Source organism: Camellia sinensis, chromosome 12, assembly GCF_055761805.1.
Source record: "Camellia sinensis isolate YWXY chromosome 12, ASM5576180v1, whole genome shotgun sequence".
In the NCBI taxonomy this organism is placed as follows: domain Eukaryota; kingdom Viridiplantae; phylum Streptophyta; class Magnoliopsida; order Ericales; family Theaceae; genus Camellia; species Camellia sinensis.
The window spans coordinates 59,727,692-59,738,882 of NC_138972.1; the positions used below are offsets into that span (position 1 = coordinate 59,727,692).

The following is an 11,191-nucleotide window of genomic DNA, read 5'->3' on the forward strand; positions in this document are numbered from 1 at the left end:
TGTATTGTTTTTTATTTTTGATTTTTGGGTTTGAACCCCTATGCTCTATTTCTTTCCTCTCATCTCCTTTCTTTTCTTTCTTCTTCTTCTTTTTTTTGCTTCTGCGAGTTATGGAAAGGAAGAAGAAAAGAAAAGGTAAAAAAAAAGGCAAAACGACGTCGTTTTGTGATTTCGGGCCACTCGAGCCTCTAATTTTTCGAGCTACCTAGCGGGGTGGAATAAGTTTAAGGTTTCGTTTGAAAATAGACTATTTTAATAACTTACGAAAAGATGTGCAGAAAAATAAACCGAGTGATGTAACAACTTATAATGACTTTTTAACTAAAATGTATAGTTAATAAACGAGACCTAAGTTTCAAAATCTCCGGATGATGTTCATAATCTAACTCGCAGGTAATGTTTGCCCTACCATATTGAGTACATTGTCCAATTTCATAATCTTTATGCAATCACTCAAGTCTCCTGGTTGCATATACGATTTTGCAAAAATTGATTAAATGCTACAAAGTTTAGGATTGAGTCTTCCAAACTCCCGAAATATAAAACATTATCTCATCCTTCCAAGTTGTTAACAAAAGGTTACCAATTAAAACTAAAGCACTGACATAATCTTCTAAGCATTATGAGATCATTAAAAAATTTCTAATTAGAATTAAAGGCCTCATTTGGGAAGTGGTTATTTTTTAGACTTTTTGGCTATTTTAGTAGACTATTTTAGTTTGTGTGTTTGGGAAGGTAGATTAAAATTTTTATGAATTGTTGTATTGGGAAACGTGTTTGAAATGATGTTTTGGAGTGAAATGACGAAACTGCCCCTACATGTTGGGTGCCACGTTCTAACCTATGAAATCAGCTTGCTGACGTGGGGTTTATAGGGAAGTTGGACGTAGCTTCAAATTTTTTGGTTTTTTTTTTTTTTTTTGTTCTTTTTTTTATAAAAATTTGAACAGATTTTCGGCCTATGTTGTAATGGCTCAAATGAGGTACTTTGGCCAAAAATTGAAAGGACCCCAAAAAAAGAAAGGACCTACTTGTGAATAGTAATTTTTTAATAGTAATTTTTAACACTAAAAAAAAAAAAGAAGGCATGTTTTAAAATGGAGTGAAAACAATTATTTTAATTGTATATATGAACAAACCTTCTGACATTATTTTAAATCTTACCCATTATTTAAATTATAAATTTTTAAAAATGTAACAATTTTTAGTAATCAGTTCAAACATAACAACATAAAATGTAACAATTGTTAACGTTTACGAATTACGAATTATAAAATTATTAAATTTGTTACAAACTTTTACGATTACGTTACAAATGGTTCAATTTTCAATGCAATTCAAACATAACAACATAAAATGTACGAGTACGTTACAAACGTCTATGAAACTGACGTTATGAACATTATGCATTACAAACAATTCCATAAGTGCAAGTCATGCTACGTGGGTCACATCGCACAACAAATTTCCAAATCCAAAACAGCATATTATCACAATAGTCCTTGACGGTGTATATAAAACAATTGGTCACGGATGCGAACGCAAACTCTTCTCATATCCACATCCGTATCTCCAACCATGAGCCCATCGTCGAGATTTCCTCCAACGTCGTCAGCGTCTAGCATGTCATCCGGCACTGATGATACACCATAATGTTTGCTGTGCCCATTGGCAGCTAGCTCGTGTCTACGAATGAAATTGTGTAACGTCATTGATGCACTAACCAATGGCATCTGCACCGTCACAAAATCATAGTCCGACATGTTATGTAGGAACTTCCACCGCGATATCCACCGTAAGGTCCCGGTGTCTCACATCGGAAATGGAGGGGGAGTTCCTAGGCTATAAAAGTAAAAACATGGACCCTTATATAGCATCGAGGCCTTTTCCCGGGTGGTGAAATCCCTAGCAGAACTCCCAGTTAAGTGTGCTTAGGGTGGAGTAGTTCTGGGATGAGTGACCCACTGGGAGGAACAAATCTGTGCATGCGTGGCCCAAAGCAGACAATATCGATGATGTATGAAGGGTTGGGGCGTTACATCCACACTCTAAAAGTCCTTTCCACCACACTCCTCAATGACGCATGTGTTTTGTTAAACAATTCTCTTGGGTTATCGGGTCGTCCATGTTCCTGGAATTGTGCTTGGTGATACCGAGACCCTTTGAATAGTGCCAGATACCCCTTCTTGTTTGGATATCCCATATCCATAAGGTAGTATTTACTAGTATTTACCTACATTTTAAAAACAAACCTTATTAATACACAGTTGCATTAACCCTAACTAATACTGCATTGTAAATTTGTTACCTTCCTATGGGTACGGGAACAGTGCGTGGTCATTTTCACTTATTTCCTTAAAGATGCGGTTGTCATCCATGCTTCCATCCCAATCACAAGAGATAAAAATGAAGCACATGTCAAAGTCGCATAGTGCTAGTATATTCTGGGTTGGATACTCTTTGCGGCCCTAATATGTGCCCGCATCACGGGTAGGTAACACGGCTTGTACATGAGTTCTATCCAACGCACCTATACAATTCTGCCATAATTCAATACATCACAACTGTTTGATTGGACACCGCATTAGAAATAACTATTGTTAATGGCAATTACTGAATGCTCACCTTGAATGGTACGTATTTGCCTCTTGACCGCAAGTAGGGATGCCTACTATTTTGATCTCTTGTTGGCTTATAATGTTGTTCAGTGAACAACTTCATTGCATCTAACACTGCATGAAAATGTCGAGACACCGTTTCTCCCGAGTGTTGAAACTGCTCCTGAATGTTTCAATTATTGTAGCTGGCCAAGGTATGGATGAACATGGCAACACTTTCTTCAATGTGTAATCCATGGGGTCTTTTAGGTACCCATAAACCGAAGTCCCTTCATAATGTATCACATAATGCTTGAAACACATACAGTGACATATGCAAATTTTTTTCACACCTACCTAAGTGCCCAACAAGTAATTCTGGAATCCACGCACGACTGGTCAAAATAGAAGTGCGACATGGGGTCTTCTCCATGTACTTCACGTAATGTTCCATTGCATGTCACGCTACTTCAACGATTACATTGTTCTGTTGGTCTTCTTGTTCTTCTGCGTGTTCAATTATGTCATCGTCATAATTTCGATACAGATTGCTACATGCACCGTTCCACATTAAAATGCACACAACACACAATTCACTATTTCAAACGTGTAAACTTATCATATTTTAAACATATGTCAAAAACTGAAAAATCTTTACACCCATGCATACATCCACATAAGTATACCAACCCAAAACAGTAATCCATTCCATGAATATCAATTCTAGTTCTCAATTCAGCAAAACTAATACCCAAACCATGCTTCCATAAAGCATTACTGGATACGCAATTGCATAAAATGTTTAACACACAGTCTTCGCATCCATTGACCCAAAACATAAAATTTAACCAACAATACTGAAAAGCAAAGCTAAGAAAAACGGAAAATAAATAAACATAACAACACAATTAACGTCCACAAACACCACACAATTTCATATTTTCCCCAAAAAAATCAAACCCTAGGACTCACAGCTCTTTCGAAGCCTTCAATGCTGCAAGCCAACCGACCACATTACCATTATCAGGCATGCACATTAGTATCTCACGGTAATCTGCGTTCTCCAGCACAATGAAGGCAAAATGGAAAAAATGCGTACTGATAAAGTTGGGCATAGCCATAATCCTCTGCATGCATGCCTCAATGCCATACTTCTGAGATGTACCAGTTCCATGCCTGACCGTGAGGTGCTTTTGTGAACAAACCGCCACCAAGAGATGGTTGAAACTGTCTGCAAGCACTAATGCGCCACTAGAGATCTTCTTCGACTTGCCACTTGTACTATCTCTATTCTTCCTCTTTGACCCCTACTTTGCGTCATCCAGCTGGACAGTGGGGGAGTGTGGAGGTGAGTCAACCACCTGTCGATATGGCTGCAAACTAGGGGAGTCAACTGAATCAGACTCACTGTCCGCAATGTCCGTAACTTGCTCGCCGAGGGTCCAATGATGTTTCCCAGTTGTGGTTGCACCTATGAAAACTTCATGCATAAAATCTTCATGCTTCAATGGCTTAGTCTTAAACTTGTATGCAAGCTTGTTTGTCTGCAAATAAAAAGAATAAAAATTTTAAAAAACAAAATCAACCAGTAAAATAGTAATTCATTTTTTGAAGCATTGAACATCGCGAATTTAATTTTTTAATTGACAGACACAAGTAAATGACTACAATGAAAACAAAATAAAAACAAAAACAAACAACCAAATAAAGTAGGAAGAAGCAATGAATAATACACAACTACGATTTTAGATGAAAGATGCAAATAATTGATTAAAAGGACAACTTAAAAAAAAAAAATGGACATATGAGGGAATACAAAACAATTTGTTAGCATACAAGTAAATGTAACATGTTACATACTGATTTTAGATTTTCCGACCACTCTTCTGACGCACTGAACAAGCCGGTGGCCTTATCAAACCCAATGCCAGTGACACTCTTACTAATGTCCATCAACTTATTCCAAGCCTGCCATTCCTTTTTCAAAGCAAGGTACTTGTTCTTGAACTGTTTCATGTCATGACGTCTACCCGTGCACTGAGTGAATTTTACAGCAATTTCCTTGTACCCTACAGCCATGATAGTTGTACCTAGCTGTAGACACCTCATTTTTTACCGTCCTCAAGACTTGGACGTCATCGTTTGAACACTCGATGATCATCCATGCTCATATTCATTTTGAGTTTCTGAAGGTTTCGGCTGCGCGCCTTGCCTTAGAACCTCTTAACTTATCTATTTTGTGCTTAGTTTTAGACCAAGAGCTTGTGGTTTTTGTTTCTGAGGGAAGAAGGTGGCTTGTTGGCCAACCCTACAACCCATCGACCAGGCCTCTTGCTTATCGGCCTCTCCTTCTTGCCATCGGCCATAAGTGTTGGCCGATCGGCACTCTTTTTGGCCGGTCGGCACTCTTTTTGGTCGATCGGCCATTTTTTTGGCCGAGCCCCCTTTTTCTGCTTTTACAGATATTTTGCTTCCAGTTGGTGCCAGCTGTTGGTCATTTGATGTATCCTCCATACACGTGTATGGATGGATTTGAACTAAGCTCTAGCTTGCTAAACAAGCTTGGGACTTCATTTTCTATAAGAAGGGAGACCCCTCTCCCTTTCCAGAGGTTCTGAAATCTGAGATAGAAGATACGTTTCTCTCTATATATATATATATATATATTTCTCTCTCTCTCTCTCTATATATATATATATATATATATTGGCCCTTGTTTGTGCCTTAAAGTGAGTGTTCTTCACACATTTTGCCTAGAATCCCTTAGCCAAACCTCTTGACCTTGGAGTTGAGGTTCCATAGGACTTGTTTTAGCATCCTAAGGTTGGTTTTGGCTCAGAGAAGCTGCTGGCATTGTTGTTCTTCAAGGGTGAGCCCCATATCCTCTTTTAAGCTTTATTTTGCTTGAGTACTTAGCCAACTTTGCATGCTTCTTTTGGCTTAGCTTTCAACTGAAAAAAGTCTTGTTTTGAAGTGCTTAACATGTTGGTTTGAGACCTCTTTGGTGTTGGGGGTGGTCTACCCCCTTTAGAGCCTTGTTTGGCCTTGTTTTGAACCATCACTTTAGGCCTTTGTTTTAGCCTTTATTTGGCCTCTTCACCACTGAATTCCAGAGGAATTTCAGTGGTGGAAAGTGTGTTTTAAGGTCTTAAATAGGAGAGGGTTGTCCCCCCTCCTCTTCTCTTGTATGCTTGTGTTGATGGCTCATTAAGTTGACATGTTTTTCTACCCCTTTGTGGCTCAATTTCATCATGTCTTAGGCCTTGTTTTGCCATGATATAACACTTTTTTGGCTTGGTTTGATCATATCATGCATGCTCCTTGCACTTGTAGTGCAAATCCATTCATTGGCCTAATATGCATCATGCTTTGGACCATCATTCTAGCATGATTTTGGCTCTACTCAAAGAAGCTTTTACTCATGTTTTACCATGCTTAAGCTCTGATTCATGTTGTCTTGGTCATGCATGACTTGTTTTGTATAGCCATAGTGCATTCTAGCTTGTTAGCTTTGAGTTTCCAAGCCACTAGCATGCATTGCTTGGGCTATTTCCATGATTTGGCATCACTTGGTATATGATTTCAGTGCATATGGTGTGGCCATACTCTCTCATGCTTCACTATTTCAATGCTTTTTGTGAGTCATGCTTTATGCCTTAAGTATGAGTCTATATGCACGCCTTATTGCCTAAGCTTTTGGGCTGCCATATCAGTGCATTTTTTGTGTTATTTTGACATGCCATAACTCTGATTTTAGTTGGTATAGTCATCTCATGCTTAGTTTTGGTGGGTGTAGTGTAATCCTCCTCATTGGCCTTGTATGCGTCATGTTTTGTGCTTACCACGCTAGCTTGTTTCGGTCTCATTCCATGCATGTTTTGGCCTTATTTTGACCTGCCTTGGGACTATTTTGAGTCACCATGGCCCTTTGGGGCTTGCTTGATATAGCCATGGTGTAAGTCCCTTAGCTAGCTTTAACCTTTGATACCACTAGCATGCTTTGTTTGTCATGTGTGTATGATTTAGCATCCTTTGGAATATGATTTCAGAGCCTATTTCACTGCCACACCCCCACATCTTCCACTCATTCAATGTGCTTGAGAGTTGGTGCCCTCATGCTTTGTTTGTGAACTAATTGACATGCATGCTTGTATATACTTTCGGACTTCATTTTCAGCATGCTTTGGCCATTGTCTTGGCATGCATAAGGCTTGCTTGAGTTTGGTTTGGTCCATTAAGTGTTGCATTACATAGCCCTTGCCATTGCATTGTTTTTTTCATGTTGCATGTCGCATTATGTTTGCATGTTTGTTGTATTGCATTGTGTTTGGATTGGATGTTGATCCAAACACGGGGAACGAGGGGGCGTTTCATACTTGAAGTGATGAAACGCGCCTCATTTCTTCGGTCACCGACGCCTTTGATCATGCGTGATAAGGTGGAAGTTCATTGAGTCCTATGTGATATTTGTGTGCATTCATTGTCATTGATTTGTGCAACTCGGCCTCTTTGGCCATCATGCATTGAGATGCGTGATTGATGGCTCGAGTGCCGAGCACTACACTCCTTTAAGCCTTAGACATGATAAGGAGTGTGGTTGCACACATATTTTCTTGCAAACACACTGCCATGCCTCTGTTAGTACTCTGTTGCAGCAAAAGGGAGAATCTGCAGGAAGTAGTGGCTGATCGACCACTTAGTCTGCCGATCGGCTATCAAATTTGGCCGATGGCCATTAACTCTGGCCGATGGCCACTCCTCTTGGCCGATCACCTCTCAGAATGTCCATGAGGTGGATCAGAAGTATCTTGGAGGTTGGCACAATTTTCAGAGGTCTAAAACAGTGCAAACAGAGGCATCACGAGGCACGGTAGTACATTTCCGGGAGGACGCGACCGAGCAGGCATCATTCATCACTCCGAGGCAGAGCTGTGGCAGCCCATTTCAAATGCTTACTTAGTCGGTTTTCTAACTTAATTAATTTGTTTAATTAGTTAAGAGTTTCGTAATAATTAATTAGCTAGGATAGTTAGTTAATTAGTTGGTTTGTATTATTTATTCGGACCCTCCGTCGAGAGGGCGAATTTTGTAATAAGTGTGCGTGTGTGTGATGCATGTCTTCCAACCTCCATTTCTTTCTCCCTTGTACTTATCAGCTTTCGATGGTTAGTTTTAGGACATGTTTCAATTAGCATACTTATGTTTGCATGCGCGCATCATTCATTTTGTCTTGCATGCACCGGGCTCGGCGCATCATACTAAATGCATTGTATTTCAATTTCAATTTGAATACATGTTATCAAGTGTTGCATTCATATACCATTCTAGATAGCCGAGCCTATTTTAGTTGTATTTTTGCATGTGTTGCATTAGGCATTATTAACATAGCTAGGATCATGCATGATTACTAACTAGCTTTTATTTTGGCTCGGAGTACACTGTGAGTATTTATGCTTTAGCATCCTTACATGTGTGTAAGTGACTGCCATGATAGCATGCTTACCATGAGGCTAACTGCTTAAGTGTATAACTGCATGAATGCTTGCGGATGAAGGCTTCATTGCTTGAATTGGAACAACTCATCAAAATGTGCGTTTTAAGCCCACTCGGAGTGGCAAAATCATGTTGTTTTCTAAGCCCACTTGAGGGTGGCAAATCCGCGTCTTAGCCTACTTGCGAGTAGCATTTTCAAACCATTTTCAAACAAACAAACATGAGATGTTTTGTTCCAACTTGAGCGATTTAGTCTATACTTGTATGCTGTGCGCATCACGTAGTAAGATTAGCTAATTAACCGGAATAAGAGCGCATGTGTTTTCAAAAACAACATATCATGTTAGTAAAGGCCGATCTTTGATCGAGCGAGCGGGGGTGCTCATTTCATGACCTTCCCCCCTCGTACCCAAGTTTCCGAGCCGAGGCAACTTTGGTGATGACGGACACGTGGCTTTAGGCACGAGTCAGGGTTTTCTAAATTTTCCAAAACAAAATATTTAGGTGGCAACTCTGAAATCTGGCAAAGCAGTCCATGTTTGGCGCTTTTTGATTAAAATCGATTTTCCAAAACGATTTGTCCGATTTGGACTCTTTGGTGATTTATCAGTCTTACATTGCACTTTGTGAGATTAGATTCAGAACCGTGACACGAGTCCGAACTGTAGTAGCTAAGAATAACGATTCGCGCCCTTGCGCGCGGAGCGGAGTTCCGGGCGGTCTACACTAGCCTATGGCCTGCTAAAATTTCCTCCCGCACACTTTAAGAAGATTTTGGTTGATGCACTGTCCCAAGTTGCTTTATGTGAATGATCGATGTAATCAACAAACCTTCACTGGCCAAGTGTCCAACCCCTTTATTTTTGGACGGTGTTCGAGGGGACGAATGCGTTATAGCCATTGCACTAGTTATGGTAGAAGGTGTTTTACACATGTTACATAAATTAGAAACGGAAAAATTTGACAACGTCTCATAAACAAATGCGATATGCAAAATGAAAATGAAACGTACACCAAAAAACTTGTACATAATAAGTAACAACAAGTAGCATTTCCAATAGTCCAATTTTGTCACGTCATGTACTAATTAAACAAACATCGAACATACATAAATGATGTGGTTACGAGGTTTTACATACGCAATAATAATATGATAACCGTTATACATAACACAAAAATAACTATTTTCATGACACACAAGGTATTAAAAATTTGCACGACATCAGCCCATAATTGCATGACTCCACTTTGGGATGAGTCATGGTCGGCGGTCCATCTCCGTGATTCATCACACCAACCAATCCAATTGACACATTGCTAATGAGTAACGTAACACTAGTTAGTTATGGAACAATTATTTTGCCATTCAATGGAGTTAGAAATAACATATTTGACACTACTCATCACAAGCCGGAGGCAAACATAATATGCATGACCAGAATTTTTGTAAGATTTGGATACCTTAACAAAACAATGGCCATAGCTGCAAGCACACATTCGCTGTGGTCATATTGACGTGCTAGTGGACATAAAGGAAGCCATCCACTGTTTCCGAACACGGTAGCAAACCAGAGGGAAAAAATGGCAATTAAGAGATGAAAACTTGTTTACAAAAGTCCCCATCTTGTTCGTGTCGATAGTCGTGGGAACATTAAATTTTGTAAGAAATTGTGAAATAGTTTTACAAATTGAATCCAACTAAATTTTAAAAAAACAACTGAAATTTGTAAATAATGATTTTTTCAACTTGTTTGACTGTGAGCTTTCAAAGAGTTTGGTCTTTCAGTTTGGGTTGTTTGTTTGGTTTGCAGGATTGAGAATAATTTACGAATCTAGTTCTATTTAAGTTTAAGCTGTGTTTCTATTTTATTACATTTGAAAAGTGAGTTCAAATGAAATTGATGTACAAAATGTGGGACAAGTAATTAAACTAGTAACATGGCAAACAACAGAAGCATATGCAAATTTATCGTGGTATGTCATGGTTTCTCATACATGAAGCATTCGTGAGGAAGTATAAACAGCAGATTCATACAAAATGGAAACCTACTTGTCATACATACAGAATTTCAATTAAGTAAATACGAACCAAAAAATGTGGTTACTTTCACATAAATGTCAAACATTGTTTCTCAATTGAATTTTAGTCAATCAATACCACAATGTTGAAAACAAAAATCTGGGTAGAAACTTTAACAAGAACTGTATTGAACCCAAAGTTAATTCCTATTCCAGTATTTATGCCAAAACTGTCTACAATCATCTGATGAGCAGCAGGGGCCTTTTATGAGCACAGTTTCTCAATCAGAATAGTTAACAGAAATGACTAACCAATAACGTTTGATGGACGAACAGATTTTGGCCGAAATGAAAAAAAAAAAAAAAAAAACCAACAAATGGGCTTATACACAACAAATTTCCGAGAAAAAAAAAAACCATCAACAACAGCATGACCAAAAGTTTGACGGAGCAGTTCGTGTTCTGCAGGGGTGTTTTGGCAAAGGAAAAAAAAATTACCCGTCGTAGAAGAAAAAAGAAATTGGGAAAAAAAGATGATGATCATATCGATGTTTCCACCACCAAATACCATCACTACGGGGCAAAACACAGCAGGATCTTAAAGATCGGAATGGAAAACCAACAAAATAGAGTCGGCAAAAGCTGGAAACAGATTAGTTCATTTACCTGTCGCAGTTAGTCGCCAGTTGTGTGGTCTTCAAGGGAGAGATCAACCAAAGATAAGTCCACCGGAGTCAGATCAGTGAGCGACATTTGTCTTTCTTCAGTCCGTAACTGAGAGATGCAGGAGATGAGAGAGATGATGGAAGATGGGTGAAATGGGTTCTGAGTTGGTTACAGGACTTATGACCAGTTTATATAGTTTAAAGGATAAAATGGTCATTTCACCTTCCAAAATGTTTTATAACACGTTCTACCAAATAATTTATACGGGTGTGAGATCTATATCATATAAGCTTTATACTCACATGAAATATTTAATAAAATATTTGAGATTTCTAACAATACTCTTCAATATATACAAAACAAAAAAGAATTAAATAAAACTAACTGCTTATTCAAGCCTCAAAATATTTTAAGTT

At 38.6% G+C, this 11,191-nt stretch overlaps 1 long non-coding RNA gene across 1 annotated transcript; it reads right to left on the bottom strand.

Annotated features, from left to right (window-relative positions):
* Positions 1–3,278: 3,278 nt before the first annotated feature.
* Positions 3,279–10,940, bottom strand: LOC114296759 (uncharacterized). Its single transcript, XR_003641282.2, has 2 exons — positions 10,776–10,940; positions 3,279–4,141 (listed from the first exon to the last, which is right to left on the bottom strand). It is a non-coding gene; the product is annotated as an uncharacterized LOC114296759 (long non-coding RNA).
* Between the last annotated feature and the right edge of the window lie 251 nt (positions 10,941–11,191).